A 17,205-nucleotide genomic window follows, 5' to 3' on the forward strand; every position below is an offset into this window, starting at 1 on the left:
AAAGGAATTATGTGAATGTTTTCAGTAACAGTTATTTAACAATTGCAGGGATCACAGAGAATTACCGTCTTGAGACAATGTTCTATTTGTAATATTTGGGATTAAGGTGAACACCCATGGTTTAATGGGCTGAATCTAATTTATACCCCTTACTTTAGTATTTTAGAATTACGGAAGTATGGTTTGCATGGGATATCTGGTGCCTCTGGGATTGCTAATTAATGGCTGGTATTATTTTCAGGGACGCTGGAATATAATGATAGCTGAATTTTACATGGACTTAGTTGACCCTTTAACCTGTGTATTTCCAAATTTAAGAGAATGCAGGATGGCTGCATTTGCTGGGACAGGTCAGTTTTGGGTTTTTTTTGTTGTTTTTTTTTTTTTTTTTAAGTAAATAAACAACTGAGAAGATCAAGAAAAGTCAACTACAGGTAGAGTACTTGTGTGCTTATCAGCAAAGGATTAAAAACCAGTTCCACCCCTGATAAATAAGGTACAGCTAATCTGATTACACTATAAAGATTTTAAACAGGCCTTCCCTTTCGAACACCACATTTAGTTCTCAATGGTAGGGATCACCACGATCTTGCCTGTTTGCTTGCTTGCTTGCTTTCTGTTCTTTCTCTTTCTTTCTTTCCCCTCTCTTTTTCTTTCTTTCTTCCTTCCGTTCATTCTTTCTTTCTTTCTTTCTTCCTTTCTTTCCGATTTTATTTATTTATTTGACAGAGAGAGAGCCCAAGGAAGGAAAGTATCAGAGGGAGTGGGAGAAGCAGACTCCCTGCTGAGCAGGGAGCCCAACTTGGGGCTCTGTCCTGAGCCATGATCCTGAGATCATGACCTAAGCTGAAGGCAGATGCTTAACCAACTGAGCCATCCAGGTGCCCCACACTCTTGCTTTCTTCACAGTGGTTCATGTGGAAGAACAAATATATACAAGGGCTAAAAGTTTTAGAGCCAGGTACACCTACACTTATATTTTAGCTCTGCCAAACACAAGCTCTATAAACACATGCAAGTTATTTAACCACTCCAAGCCTTGATTTACTTATCTGTAAATTGGGAATGATATTAGTATTACCTTCCTCAAGGGCATTTTGGAGGGGTAAAAGAGATAATGTGTATGTCTTTAGTCCTATATTGATCATATACATGGCACATGTGTTACATATGCATATGTTAAGAGCAATGTAACTGCCATCTTCCTAAACATCTCATTTGCTCTATCTTCATACCCCATGGAACATAGTATGTTGTATTCAGTAAATATTTGTTGAGTGAAAGGACTCTAATAACTGCTGCTTCTTCTTCTTGCCTCTTCATGTGGAGGGCTGGTAATAGCTCTTCTTTATTACTATCCCAGGTTACTATCCTATCCTTTGGACAGATTTCCTTAAATGTTTAAATAGTCTTTTTTTAAAACTCCTCAGTTTACCCAATTTGAGTTTGCTCCTATTTTCTGCCAGAACTCTGTCTGACATAGGGAGTCTTAAATGCAGAAAAAATATATAGTTTCAAAGGTTCCACTAACTCTCTGATTTACAGGAATATAGACTGAAGACCTTTGGGCAAATCATTCCTCAGCTCTGGGAAAGCAACCTAAAAGGGTCCCTCACTGGTAGGCAAAGGTGAAATGAAAAACCTTATGGTGAGAGGTGTCCTCACATTATTTAAAATAGTCCAATATCTTGTGGGGGAGAATGATATGTTCCACAATAGGAAATTAGTTAGGTACATTAGGGTATATTCATTGATGAAATAATAGAAGTCACAAAATTATGTCAAGGTTTCAGCATTAGGTAAATGATGGTAATCCAGAGAGAAATTGTAGTAATGGCTTCCCTTCTGCCCACAGAGATGTGGCAAATTTCAGGAAAGTCCAAGGTACTGACCACATGGTTAAGGATATCCATCTTGAAAATGTTGGCTCTGCGTCCTGATACCCTAGAACAGATGAAACAGGGGAGTCTCCTGCTTTACCAGGAAATCTCTCTCTCTTTAGTTACCAGGCACGTGAAATGAATAAGGACTTCCAAAATGAACAATTTGGGTAGAATGGGAATATTTAGTATCTATAAACTCATTTTTGTAAGGACTTCTAGGCATCAGAGATACAAACATGAAAATACATGATGACAAAATCCATGAGGGCAGGGATGTTAGTCACTGAAAAATCTGCAGCCATGTTTAAAAAAATGCATTTTCCATGTCTGTGTGGTGTCTATGTCCTCTATTAGAATGTCAACTCTAGGTGGGCAGAGATCCAAGTCTGTTTTGTTCACTACTATATCAACTGTGCTTTAGTGTCTGCTATGTAGGAGAGGCTTAATACATGTTTGTTGAATGAATGACACTTTGCTATATGTTCTTTGCCAATTAAAACAATTTTCCAATAACTTTTTTCATTTTTTAAATTTAAGTTCAATGAACTAACTTACAATATGTCGTTAGCTTTACATTTAGTTAGTAACTTTTTGACATTTAGTGAAATAGCTTTTTAAAGAGCTTTACTGGTATGTAATTCACATAACAAAATTCACCCACTGAAAATATACAATTCAAAGGCTTTAATATATTTATAGACTTGAGCAACCATCACTACAATCAATTTTAGAATATTTTCATCAGCCTCAAAGGAAACCCTTACCCATTAGCAGTTAATTCATTATTCCTTTTCTCTAGTCCCTGGAAACCACTAATTTGCCTTCTTTTTTCTATGTATTTCATATAAATGGAATCTTAATATGGGAACTTTGCGACTGGCTTCCTTAACTTAACATAAAGTTTTCAAGGTTCATCCATGTTATAGCATGTATTAGTACTTCATTCTTTTTTTAGCTGAATAATATCACATTGTGTGAATATACCACATTTTGTTTATCTGTCCTTTCTTTGATGGAATATTTGGGTTGTTTCCATATACTTTTTCAGTGTAATTAAAAATAATTGACATATAACATTGTGTAAGTTCAAGGTATACAAAGTGATGATTTTAATACATGATATAATGTGAAATACTTACTATAGCAAAGTTAGCTAATACATTCATTACCTCACATAATTACTATTTTGGGTTTTTTCATATTGTTATGTTAAGAACATAACATAGCAACTTTCAAATATATAATACAGTATTTTAGAGTCACCATGCTGTACATTAGATCCCTAGGATTTATTCATACTGTAATCAAAAGTTTGTACCTCTGACCAGCATCTCCTCATTTCCCCCACCTCTCACCCTCTGACAATCACAATTCTACTGTTTCTATGAGTTTTATGTTTTTAGATTCCACATGTAAGTGAGATTATAGTTTTGTCTTTCTCTGACTGACTTATTTCACCTAACAAAATGTCCTCGAGTTTCATCCATATTGTTGCAAATGGCAGGGTGTCCTTCATCTTTTTTATGGCTGATACTGTCACTTTTGTGTGTGTGTGTGTGTGTGTGTGTGTAGGTAGGTACAATGTGGAATATCTATCTATATATATATATAGATATAGATAGATAGATAGATAGATGGAATATCTATCTATCTATCTATCTATATATAATATAATATAATATAATATAATATAATATAATATAATATATTTATACATATAATGTTTTCTTTATCCACTCAACCATCTGTGGACACTTGGGTTTTCCTCCATGCCTTGAAAACTGTGAATAATACTGCTATGAACATGGGAGTGCAGAGATCTCTTTGAGACAGTGACTTTATCCCCCTTGTGTATATACCCAAAAGAGTGATTGCTGGATGATATAGTAGTGTCCTTGTATAGATAAATTATTTTTTCATTTGCTGCTTTCAAGATTTTCTTTTTGTCTTTGGCTTTTTTACTCTGATGTGTTTGAGTCTAGATCTCCCATATTTATGCTATGGAGTGTGTTGAGTTTTTTGCATAGGTAGATTAATGTGGGTTTCTTTTTTCAATTTGGGAAGTTTTCAGCCATTTTTGCTTTGAATATTTTTTCTGCTCATTTTTTCCTCTTCTTTCTTCTATTATGAATATGTTTTTGTGCTTAATGATGTTTCATATTTCTCTGAGACTCTGCTTATTTATCTCCATCATTTCTCTATTCAGTTCTAATTGCACAATCTCTATTCTTCTATGTCCAACTTTCCTGATTCTTTTTTCTGCCAATCCAAATCTACTGTTAAGCCATCTAGTGAATTTTTCATATTTGTTATTGTACTTTTCAATTCTAAAACCTCCATTGTTTTTGTTTTATATTTTCTGTCCTTTTATTGGCATTATCTATTTCATGAAACATTATCATCACCCTTCTCCTGATTCTTTAAGCAATATTTCCTTCAGTTCTTTGAACACACCTATAATACCTGCTTTGCAGTCTTTTTCTGATAAGTCCAACATCTGGGCCCTCTCAAAAGTTGTTTCTATTGCCTGCCTTTACCTGTGTATAGGTCACACTTTCTTGTTTCTTCTCACTTGTCATAATTTTTTTGTTGAAAGGTAGACATTTAGATGATATATTGTAGCAATTCTGAGTACTAATTTACCATCTCCCTAACTCCCCCCAACACAGGGGCTTGGTGGTGTTTTTTTCTTGTTTGTTTATTTGTTTAATGATTTATCTGGGCTATTTCAACCTATTTCCCTCTGTGTGCAGCCTCTGATGTTGCTCCTCAAGGGGTGTAGTCTTGTCATCCCAGGATGATGTTGGTTTTAATGTGGTTCTTTTTGACAGTTTACTTCCCTGATCTCTCTGTTAAGGTGTCTGCTTCTGTTGGTATCACTCCCAGCTGTTAACTCCCACTGATTGCCAGCTGATTGCTCTGTTGTTTTGGCAATGTTATAGATCAGACTTTGAAGCAACTGTTTTGGAGACAGTCTTTGAGGCTTGTTTCAACTCCAGCAGGGCTCTTCCTAGCTATCTCTTTCATTGGTTTTCTAGTTAAATTTATAGCTGCTCTAGAATTGAGCTGGTTGTTCTCATTGTTCTTCTACAACAGGAAGCCTGGAGTTGGGGGTAGAGATTTTTGGTGGCCTGTTTCTCCTGGGATGATATGGTCATGGACTGGGAGCTAAGGAAGAAGCAGCCCTGTGCTCCTGGCTTCATCTACTCATATTAGAGCTTCCATCATGCCAACCTGGGGGATAGAAGAGGGAGCAGGTCATGGCTCAATGCCATAGGCTCTCACTCTTCTTATCAAGATGCCAGGTTTTCTTGAATGAATGTTTCTCCATTTGTCATATGTCCTTAGAAAAATTTCCAGAGACTTGAAAAAGATTTTTTTTTATTAGTTTTCACCAGTTACAGTTGTTTTGCTGAGAAGAGAGTCTGCAGAACAACTCACATTGCCATTCCAGAGATCCTAATAACTATGTTTTAGGAAATATGTTGATACCTGTTTCAAATTTCACATATTCAAAAAATGATAGGAGGACGGAAATGCACAAAGACAATCAGAGGAGAAGCTAATTCCATGGCAGATACGCAGAGGATTACAGACATACACTTTAGATTGTATTTCTAAATGTGTAGCATCATTTTATTAGCACTCCTCTGTTATTCAAGAAGCCTTAGGGTATCATAAGACCAGATTGTTGAAATAACATCAAACAACATTTGTGTGGCACTTAACAGTGTTAGTCTTTTCATTAACATAATCTTATGGCTGCTGTATGATACTAAACTTGCTCATGATGGAGTCTTTCAGGCATTGTCATCTCTGCCTTAACTTTTTCTGCCTCTGCTTTGCATATAGTACTGAGAAGAGTGAATTTAAACCCTGTTAGAGAAGAAATGGCTATAGCTTCCTTTAGTCATTTATTTTTCCTTTCTAAAGCATATGGTTTATTGGTATTTGTTAGGAGTACATAATATACATACCATTGTATGTAAATTTATGTATGATTTATTCATAGTGAGCTTTCTTTCATCAAGAATGTAAGACAACTTTAAAAAATCTATACAGTAAGATAAAATAAATTAAAAGAGATGAAGGTAAATATCAGTGTGAAAAAGTAAGATAGTGTGCCTGGTTGTAGCATTGAAAAGCCTATCTTCAGGGAAACCCCTGAGTCCCAGGCAAACCAAAATAGTTGGTCATCTTAAAAATATCAGCAAACCATTATTTGGCTTTTTCAGTATACTGAACCCTGTTCTAAGCACTTCACATTTACTATCTCATTTTATCCTCAAAACGACTGTTTGATGGAAATTATTATTTTCATGCCCATTTTATAAAAGGAAATTGAATCACAAAAATGTTAAATAATCTGTCCAAAGTTACACATATATTTAGTGGTGGGGCTGGGATTCAAAGCTAGGAACCCTGAATTCCAGAACTGAAGTTCCTTACCACAGGCTATAAAGTACATTTGAGGCCCTCTATAAGTGTTATATATTTGACTCTACGTTGCTTAGCAGTCAAAGTGAAGAGGAAAATGTGATTAGTTACAAAATTTACATAGTCCATAAAATAAACCGTTTCTAGGAGCACAGTATCTCTAGTGCTAAGACCATCCATTTGCTCAGTAAATAATTACCAAGTGCTTACTATGAGCAGACATTATTGTAGGTGCTGGAGATACAGTGGTGGATAACACAAATTGAACCTGTCTTTATGGACCTGACAGGCCAAAGAGATACCCATTAGAAGGATATGGATGTCATTGAAAGAAGAAAGCAGGAGGAAGATGGGAGCTTCTGAGGAGTGAGGAGGCTACAATTTTAGACAGGATGGTAAGGGTAGAACTCAATGAGAAGATGATACTTGAAAAAAATCTTGAAAGAGAGCGTTTTGTTTTAGGTGGAGGAAACAACAGGGACAAGGGCCTTCTCTCAGTGATCTCTCAAAAGGCCTTGGTGAGTCTGAGGCACTTAGAGCAGAGTAAGTCAAAGGAAGAAGAGTAAGATATGAAATTAGAGAGGACATGAGATAAGGCAAGTCTTTGTCAGGCATTGTACAGACTCTGGCATTTACTGTGAATGAAATGGGGGTTTGACAGAGAACTGATGTGACCTGGCTTATATTTTTAAGGGATATCTCTAATTGCTGTATTGTGAATTGATATAGGAAGAAATGGGGAATCAGGAACATTAGGAAGAAGGCCCCATCAGTCAGCCAGGTGAGAGATGAAGGCTTGGACCGGTGAGGTAACAGGTGTGATGAGAACTTGTTTTGCCAATATAATTTTTGAGATTAAAGTCAATAGGATTTGTTGATGGACTGGATGTAGGGTATGGAAAGATGGGGCAAGGAAGACTTCAAGGTTTGGGGATAACTGAAAGGATAACCCCTAACTGAGTTGAGGAAACCTGAAAGGGCCAGGGAGTCAGGTTTTATAGACAAAGAGCAGAAATTCAATTCTGGACAATTTGAGTTTGCGGTATTTGCTAGATTCCAGCTGGAGGTGCTTGATAAGCCATTGGAAAGGTGATTCTGGAATTGAGAGGTTTGGGCTAGAAATAAAAATATAAGAATCACCGACATAAAAATTATATTTAAAACCATGAAACTCAGTGAGATCAATAGGAAATGAGGTAAAATATAAAAGAAAAGTGGACCTGAGTCCTTGAGCCATCCAATATTAAGAATCAGGGAGAATATGAGGATCCAATAAAAAAGACAAAGAAGGAGTAGGCAGTGATGTAGGACACCAAGCTGGACAAGGGGCTTTGAAGGCCACAGGAAATAACAGTTTCAAGGAAGGGACTTGAAATTAACTTTGTCAAATACTACTACTAGAAAGATTAGAATAGGGATTGAGAATTAACTATTGGAATTAGTAACGTGTGGGTCATTGGTAATCTTCTCATTAGCAAACCAAATCAAACAATACATTAAGAAATTAAATGGTAATTAAATGGAGATAATAGTATAGACCAGGATTCAACAAACTGTGGTCTAAATCTGGCCTGCCATCTGACTTTGTAAATAAAGTTTTATTGAATACAGCCAAGCCTATTCACTTATGTCTCTGGCTGTTTTTGCATAACAATGGTACAGTTAAAGAGCCCATTGGCCTGCAAAACCTAAAATACTTACTCTCAAAATAAAATAAAATAAAATAAAATACTTTACTCTCTGGAATTTAAAGAAAACATTTTCTAACATATGCTATAGACAATAATCTTGAGTTTTATTTTGATAGGGGACAGAAATTAGGTTATATTAGGGAAATAAAGTGGACTCAAGAGAGGAATTTGTCCTAAAGAGAAAGACTATAATGTCCTGAACTACATCTTTAGCTTCAACTATAGGAGAAACACAGCACTGAGTTTTAAAGGGCTGTTTCTTATAACCAACACCACAGAAATACAATTATAAGAGAATATTATGAAAGACTATATGCAACAAATTGGACAACCTAAAAGAAATGGATAAATTCCTAGAAACATATAACCTACAAAACTGAAACAAGAAGAAATAAGAAATTTGAATAGACTGATTATCAGCAAGGAGATTAAACCAGTAGCCAGAAAACTCCCAACAAACAAAAGTCCAGGACCAGGTGGCTTCACAGGGAAATTCTACCAATCAATTAAAAAAGAGTTGTGGAGCATAAGAAACAACACGGAGGACATGGGGAGATGGAAAGGAGAAGGGAGTTGGGGGAAATTGGAGGGGGAGACAAACTGTGAGAGACTGTGGACTCTGAAAAACAATATGAGGGTTTTGGAGGGGTGGGGGGTGGGAGGTTGGGTGAGCCTGGTGGTGGGTATTATGGAGGGCACATATTGGATGGAGCACTGGGTGTGGTGCATAAACAGTGAATTCTGGAACACTGAAAAGAAATTAAAAAATAAATAAAATTTTTTTTAAAAAGAGTTAATACCTATTCTTCCAAACTATTCAAAAAAATAGAAGAGGAAGGAAAACTTCCAAATTCATTCTATGTGGCCAGCATTACCCTGATTAAAAAAAAACAAAAAAACAAAACAAAACAAAAAAACAGATAAAGACACCACAAAAAAAGAGGACTGTAGGCCAATATCTTTGATGAACATAGATGCAAAAATTCTCAACAAAATATTAGCAAACCAAATCAAACAATACCTTAAGAAATCATTTACCATGATCAAGAGAAATTTATTCCCAGTATGCAAGAGTGGTTCAATATTCACAAGTCAATCAACATGATACATAAAATCAATAAGAGAAACGATAAAATCCATATGATCATTTCAATAGATGTAGAAAATGCATTTGACAGGGGTGCCTAGGCAGCTCAGTGGGTTAAGGCTCTACCTTCAGCTCAGGTCATGATCTCAGGATCCTGGGACTGAGACCCGCATCCGGCTCTCTGCTCAGTGGGGAACCTGCTTCGCCCTCTCTCTCTGCCTGCCTCTCTGCCTACTTGTGATCTCTCTCTGTCAAATAAATAAATAAAATCTTAAAAAGAAAAAAAAGTGCATTTGACAACATCCATCCGTGATAAAAACTCTGAACAAAGTAGGTTTAGTGGTAACACATCTCAACATCATAAAGGTCATATATGAAGAACCCACAACAAACACCATACTCAATGGGGAAAAACAGTACTTTCTCCCTAAGGAGAAGGAACAAGGAACAAGACAAGGATGTCCACTCTCACCACTTTTATTCAACATAGTACTAGAAGTCCTAGTCACAGCAATCAGACAAGAAGAAGAAATAAAAGGCATCCAAATTAGGAAGTAAGACTTTCACTATTTGCAGATGACATAATACTGTATATAGAAAACCCTAAAGATGCCAACAAAAACTACTAGTACTAATAAATGAATTCAGTAATGCCACAGGATATAAAAACAATATGTAGAAATATGTTGCATTTCATACACTAATAATGAAGCAACAGAAAGAGAAATTAAGAAAGCAGTCCAATTTACAATTCCACCAAAAATAACAGGATACCTAGGAATAAACTTAACCAAAGAAGTGAAAGACAACTACTCTGAAAACTATAAAACACTTATGAAAGTAATTGAAGATGACACAAAGAAATGGAAAGACATTTATGCTCATCTATGGGAAGAATAAATATTTTTAAAATGTCTATACTACACAAAGAAATCTATGGATTTAATGCAATCCCTATCAAAGTACCAACAGCATTTTTCATAGAACTAGAGCAAAAATCCTAAAATTTATGTGGAACCACAAAAGACTCCAAATTGCCATAACAGTATTGAAAAAGAAAAGTAAAGCTGGAGGTACCACAACTCCAGAGTTCAAGTTATATTACAAAGCTGTAGTAATCAAAACATTATGGTATAGGCACAAAAATAGACACATAGATCAATAGAACAGAATGGAAACCCAGAAATAAACCTATAATTAAATGGTCAATTAATCTACACAGCAGGAAAAAAAGTCAAATGGGAAAAGGACAGTCTCTTAAACAAATGGTGGGAAAACTGGCCAGCTACATGCAAAAGAATGGAGCTGGACCTTTTTACACCATACACAAAAATAAATTCAAAGTGGATTAAAGACCTAAATGTGAGACCTGAAACTATAAAAATTCTAGAAAAGAGTATAGGCAGTAATGTCTCTGACATCAGCTGTAGCAGTATTTCCTAGATATGTCTCCTGAGACAAAGGAAATAAAAGCAAAATTAAATTACTGGGACTACATCAAAAAAAAAAGCTTCTGCACTGCAAAAGAAACAACAACAAAACTACAAGACAACCTGCTGAATGGGAGAAGATATTTGCAAATGATAGTATCCAAAATATATAAAGAACTTATATAAACCAACAACCCCAAAATAAATAATCCAAATTAAAAAATGGACAGAAGACATGAACAGACATTTCTCCATAGAGGACATGCAGATGGTCAACAGACACATGAAAAGATGCTCAGCATCACCCATCATCAGGGAACTACAAATCAAAACTACAATGAGATGTCACTTCACACCTGTCAGAATGGCTAAAATCAAGTATACAGGAAACAAGTGTTGGTGAGGATGTGGAGAAAAAGGAACCCTCTTATACTGTTGGTGGGAATGCAAACTGGTGCAGCCACTGTGGAAAACAGTATGGAGCTTCCTTAAAAAATTTTAAAATAGAACTACCCTACAGTCCAGTAATTATGATACCATTTACCAAAAAAATACAAGAACATTAATTCAAATGGATACATGCAGCTCTATGTTTATAGAAGAATTATTTACAATAGCAAAATTATGGAAGCAGCCCATGAGTCCATTGATAGATGAATAGATAAAGAAGAATTGGTCTATATATACCATTGAATATTACTCAGCCATAAAAAAGAATGAAATCTTGCCATTTGCAATGAATGGGTGGAGCCAGAGAGTATAAAGCGAAGTGAATTAAGTCAGTCAGAAAGACAAATTCTAGGGACGCCTGGGTGGCTCAGTTGGTTAAGCAGCTGCCTTCGGCTCAGGTCATGATCCCAGCGTCCTGGGATCGAGTCCCGCATCGGGCTCCTTGCTCCGCAGGGAGCCTGCTTCTCCCTCTGACTCTGCCTTCCACTCTGTCTGCCTGTGCTCGCTCTCGCTCGCTCTCTCTCTGACAAATAAATAAAATAAAATCTTTAAAAAAAAAAAAAAAAAAAAAAAAGAAAGACAAATTCTATATTATTTCACTCATATGTGGAATTAAGAAACAAAACAAACAAACAATGATAAAAAAGACAGAGAGAGAGGAATACAAGCCAAGTAAAAAACTTAACTATTGAGAACAAACTGATGGCTACCAGAGCCGGGGGGGGGGGGGGGGGGGGGTGTGGGGGGGAAACGGGGGGGGTGGTGCGGGGGGGAAAGGGGGGGACGGGTTAATAGATGATGGAGATTAGGGAGTGTACTTGTCATGATGAGCACTGCATTTTGTATGGAAATGTTGAATCATTATATTGTAAACCTGAAACTAGTATTATACTGTATGTTAACTAACTGGGATTAAAACAAAATAAAATAAAATAATAAAAGGTTGTTTCTTAAATCAGCCAAAGGCAACATTTTAAAATACTGTTAGTAGAAATATTTAAAGGGTGCCAGTGTACTGCAATTCAGGGACGTGGCTTCCCAGTACCTTAGGTAAACCAGGGGCGGTATTTATGTATGTGGGAAGGAATGTCCTCTACACATTTAGGTCATTCTCCACCTACATACCTACCAATCTTCCTTCCTTCCTTCCTCTTTCTTTCTTTCTTTCTTTCTTTCTTTCTTTCTTTCTCTGATAGAACTTTAAAAAATAGATGGTTTGCTTACTTGGCAAGTACCAGAAGTATAGCTAGTGTGTGCTGCAGACTTGGCATTTAGCCAAGCACTGTGGTCAGTTTCAAACAGGAACATGATATGGTCCCTAGCATAAAGCAGTTTGCCATCTGGGGAAAGAGATAAAACAGCACATGCATTTGCAACAGTACAGAGCAGCATGTGATACTAACAAAAGTAGTGAAGGTTTCTTGAGCAACAAGACTGAACTGAGCTGGCCTCTTCCCCCCACCCACCCAACAGCCTTCCACATTCCAATAGGTGACATCTTTCCAGATGCTCATATTGGATGCCTTGACTATTTCTCTCATACTCCATATCTAATTTCTTTGGGAAGGCAGTGAGCTTTGCCTTTCAATTATATCCCAAATCCAATCACTTCCTACCACCTCCCTGGCTAGCCCCCTCTTGTCTTCCCTCCCCCACTCTGCACCCCAAGCCCTAGCCTGAGCCTCTACCACCTCTCACTTGAAATACAGCAGTAGCAACAGGTCTCCCTGACTTTACTTTTCTCTCTTACAACCTATTCTTAGCAAAGACCAGAGTTGAGTCCTTTAAAATACAAGTCAGATCATGCCACTCCTTCTCTCAGAATCCTGTAGGATGTAGCTCAGAGAAGGTCAACACTGAGACTGACCTTCATGGCTCCAAGTGATCAGAGCCTCTTATTGGTTTGTCCTCATCTCCTGCCCCTCTCCCCTGGCTCTTTCTGATCATGCTAGCTCCTTACCATTAGGCCTTGGCTTGAGGTTGGAGTGCTCTCTCTTCCTGGCTTTCCATTCAGTTCACTGTTTCACCTCCTTTGAGTCTTTGTTCCAATTCCATCTTGGTGAGGCTTCTTGATTCCTACTCAATAGTGCCTCAGTACTGCAACTTTCCCTACTTCCTGCTCAGTCCTCTCATTACCTCACCCTGCTTTACTTTTACTTTTTGTTCCATACCAGCTGTCATTGTCTAACACACTCTAACACTTACCCCCTCGGTCTCTTCATAGTTAATTGTCTGTTTCTCTCATTAGTATATAAGATTCGTGTCCTTCTTGCTGTGTTTTGTTGAATATCTAGAATAGTGCCTGGTACACAGGAGGCTCAATAAGTATTTGTTTACTAAATAAATGAGTTCTGACTATATGAGTGGTACTGTATTAACCACTTTATGCAAATTATGGAATTGAATCTTCACAGAACATCATGAACATTCTCATTTTATTGATGAGAAAACACACATAGTAGGGTAAGCAACTTGCCCAAAGTCACAAAGCTAACATGTGGCAGACCTGGGATTCAAGCCCAGGGAAACAGGGTGAGAGACTTATTGAAGAGACTCTCCACTCCCGAAACTGGGACAACTGCAATGAGCTGCAACTTCCAGGAACCTTGCCAGTAGGGCCCTCATCCTTGTAAGGACACTTGAACGGGAGGGAAGTTTGCTGGATAATTAGCCTGACTCTGTTGACATATAAACTCCTGAACTGTAATTTGTTGCTTGCATTTAACATTCATTGCTCAAGGAACAGTTAATAGCCTCATTGTACTTTGTTTCAATTAATCATGGAGGAAAAGGCAGGTATAGAAGTGGGGCTGGATTTTAAATGCTTCTTGGCCTTTGGTTTGACAGAGCATGTTTTTACACCTCATATTACAGCTAGAAAATCTCTTACAACTGTAAAGCAAGACATTGACATGAGATGCCACAGTGCTCCATTTCAAAGTGGTCTATATGCATTATCTCATTTAATCTTGCAACAACCCCATCAGGTAAGCATATCAGTTACTTTTTTTCACAATAATGCAACCCAACAAGCAACAACCAAATCTCAGTGCATTCAACAGTAAGTATATATTGCCCACTTGTCTGGGGTCAGCTGGGTGGCAGGGGATGTGTATGGTGGTGACCATATGGCTCTGCTGATGGTGACTGGTTCACTCACATGCAAGCTGGTCAAGGCTGGCCTCAGCTGGGACTACCAGGGAGATTCAGCTTCTCGCCAACTCACCTTTCTTCTTCCAGCAGACTTTTCTGAGTATATTCTCCAGGTGTTGACAGAGGGGCAAGAAAATAAGCAGAAAGAAACATGCAAGTTCTCTTGACGTCAAAACTGGCCCATTATCACTTCTACCTCATTCTGTTGGCCAAAGAAAGCAAAAAAGGCTGAGCCCAGAAGCAGAGTGGGAAGGTACTACAGGGTTACCTGGTAAAGGGTGGTTTGGATACCAGGAGGGGGAAGAATTGGGTCCATGAGAGCAAGCTGTCACAGCGATGGCTATTGTCATTCTACTCATTTTATAAATTAGGATACAGAAACAGAGATGCTAAGTACCACACCTAGCTAGTTAGCAGTAGAACCAGGAAGTAAATATTGCACTCTAATTCCAGGGCCCATGGCTGTTAACCATTGTGCATGCTGCTTTACTCCTCCTTCCACCCTTAGCCTGAGCTCTTCTCTGGTTAATCGACACCCTCCTATGGACAGATCCAATAGCCTTTGTCAATTGTCAGCATTTCTACCTACCCTAACACTATTGCAAGCTGCATCCTTGAGACTCTTTTCACTTTTGATTCTGCAGGTCCTGTGCTGTCACTTTTTCTGCCACTCCTCTACCCAGCCCTTCCCCCCCACAACACAGTCCATTTGCTTCTCTTGCTTGGCATCTCCCTTCCCAAGCCCACCCACTCTCATAGTTTCCATTACCATCTCTCTGCAGATGACTCTCATTCAACTTACATCTCTGGCTGTAAGAAAGCTCACTATAATTTCCAGTAATGTAACTCAGTGATTTGTTCCTCGCAAATAACAACCCAGAGAATCAGGCTGTTCTTACTAGCATCTTATCATTTCATGTCACCTAGCAACTATTCCAATGCTTGAAAATCCATCAAAAGAAGCTTCCTCTTACAAAAATAATACCACTGGAAAGTATATTATATCCAAAGTCTTTAATCCTACCTCTTCCTCTGTTCTCCTGGCATTTATAACTTATGAAATTGCCATTTGTTGACTTTTTCTGACCCACAAAAGGAGCAGTTTCACACGGTTCAGCTTAATAGTACTTGTTACCTTGTACTATAATTATTTATATATCTGTGTTTCCCTATGAGGCTCAAAGCTCTTTGATTGAGGAAACCATACTTTCTTCTACTCTAGATCAACGTGACTAGTATATAACACTGTATAGGAATTGGAACAAGTAGAAATTCAATAACTATTTGATGAATGAAAAAATAAGAGAAACAATCTGAAATCAGGCCCCACAGACTAGAGACAGAGTGCTAGAAAGGGAACAAGTTGGGGACAGGAGCACCGTAGGAGATGTGGAATCAAAATCAATGTTTGCAGCCTGACTATTCCTGCCATGTATCACCTGCAAGCACCCCACAATCTATAAATAATACTTAAGACTCTTCCAGGTAGCAAATGCATTCTTACTATAAAATAATGTAGAAAGTTCAGTATATATAAAGAATAAAATCCAAGCCACTCATAATCTTGCCTCATTTTTGATAATAGCCATTAACTTTAATATTGGTGAATTTCCTTGAAGTTTCACCCACAATGTTTCTTTTACACAGTTGAAATCATGCCATATACACAACATTTTTTTTTCAAAATCTTAACATTATTATATTAGCATTTTCTAATGTTGGTGCAGGTATTTCCTAAATATCACTTTTTTTTAATGGAGAAGGGTTTTTAAAAATTTTTTTTTAATTTATTTTCAGCTTAACAGTATTCATTATTTTTTCACCACACCTAGTGCTCCATGCAATCTGTGCCCTCTATAATACCCACCACCTGGTACCCCAACCTCCCACCCCCCCCCCCCGCCACTTCAAACCCCTCAGATTGTTTTTCAGAGTCCATCTGTATTATGGGTTATTTCCTTAAGATACCTTCCCAGAGGTAATATCCAAAAAATAATTTTAACTGGGTCAAAGAGCACATTTTTCAGGTTCTTGATACACATTTATACAGTACCTTATAAAAAAGTAGTACCATGGCACACTTCCCCCATTTCTAACGATGTGAGTGCCTGTCTCATCATGTAAAATTAATGTTGAATATTATTATTTTACCATTCTTTCATAACTTGATTGGCAAAATTTTATCCTACTCTTTCTAAGTTTGCCTTTTGGATTATTATGGTTTAATTTATTTTCGGACATTTATTAGGTATTCTTATTTTCTTGAGAAAATGGTTGGTTCATAATCTTTAATCTACTGAAATTAAATATTTTCTAATTAGCTGGTTTTAAGAATATTAGACCTTTTTGCCTGTTATGTATTTGAATTCATATTTATAAAATAACACCTGCATATAGCTAGAAACATCTGGGTACTAAAAGCTTTATCACAAAAGAACAGTGGTCCCTTTCCCCAGTTCCTCCTCAGGCTCTAGTTTCAGGTGTTAGAGGCAACCACTTTCAAATGTTTTTAGGTGTTTCTTCTGTACTTACTTCTGTTTTTAAAAATATTATTCTTATCTGGCCATTTTTTGATGTCTGAGTTTTAGACAGGATTTGATATGGAAAACAAAGGTTTTACTCTCCTTACATAAAAATTTCCCACTCCTTCCTCTTCCATCCCCTTGATGTAATTAAAGTGCAATTTTTACTTAAATCAGAAATTATTTAAATCAAAAATCAGTATTTCTGAGTGCAATGTGGAATCCTGTGTCAGATCCCAGAACGGGGGGGGGGGGGGGGAAGACATCAGTGGACAAACTAGCAAAATGCAAATGAGGTGTGTACTTTAACATAGTGATGAAGTCCCATGGTTATATCAAGTGTTAACCTGAAGGAGGTAGGGTAAAAGGTACATAAGATCTCTGTACTTTTCAACTTTGCAACTTTTCTGTAAATCTAAAATTATTCCAAAGTAAAATGTTTATTAAATTAAAGCAACAAGATACATGACACACCACTTAGAATGGCCCAAATGGAGCAGTGGGAAGTCTCTTTCAGTGCTGGTGGGAATGCAAAATGGTTCAGGCACAGTT

The 17,205-nt window shown here is 37.3% G+C and overlaps 1 long non-coding RNA gene across 1 annotated transcript in view; it reads left to right on the forward strand.

The window, feature by feature from the left end:
- LOC116595811 overlaps positions 1–13,956 on the forward strand; it is a 36,925-nt gene extending 22,969 nt beyond the window's left edge. Inside the window, exon 3 of the long non-coding RNA XR_004287862.1 lies at positions 13,853–13,956. This is a non-coding gene — a long non-coding RNA (uncharacterized LOC116595811). The remainder of the gene's footprint in view (positions 1–13,852) is intronic.
- The last annotated feature ends 3,249 nt before the right edge of the window (positions 13,957–17,205 follow it).

The sequence above is a fragment of the Mustela erminea genome, chromosome 7, assembly GCF_009829155.1.
Source record: "Mustela erminea isolate mMusErm1 chromosome 7, mMusErm1.Pri, whole genome shotgun sequence".
NCBI classification, from domain to species: Eukaryota; Metazoa; Chordata; class Mammalia; order Carnivora; family Mustelidae; genus Mustela; species Mustela erminea.